Source organism: Brassica oleracea, chromosome C4 (genome assembly GCF_000695525.1).
Source record: "Brassica oleracea var. oleracea cultivar TO1000 chromosome C4, BOL, whole genome shotgun sequence".
NCBI classification, from domain to species: Eukaryota; Viridiplantae; Streptophyta; class Magnoliopsida; order Brassicales; family Brassicaceae; genus Brassica; species Brassica oleracea.
Window position 1 is genome coordinate 40221961 of NC_027751.1, and position 237 is coordinate 40222197.

Here is a 237-nt window from a genome sequence, read left to right on the forward strand (position 1 = left end):
AAAAACTAGTTTCCCTAAATTTTAGGGAATCTATTTGTTAAAAAACTTGATTGGCAAATGAAATAGTTTATACAAAAACAAAAACTAAAAGCTAAAACTTGCAGGTTGATTGTTTGTGGTTTTGGTTTTTGTTTTTGTAGAAACCATTTTTCATCCAATCAAGTTTTTGGTTTTAGTTTTTGTTTTTATAAAAACCATTTGAGTTGCCAATCAAGATTTTCAATAAATAGATTCCCT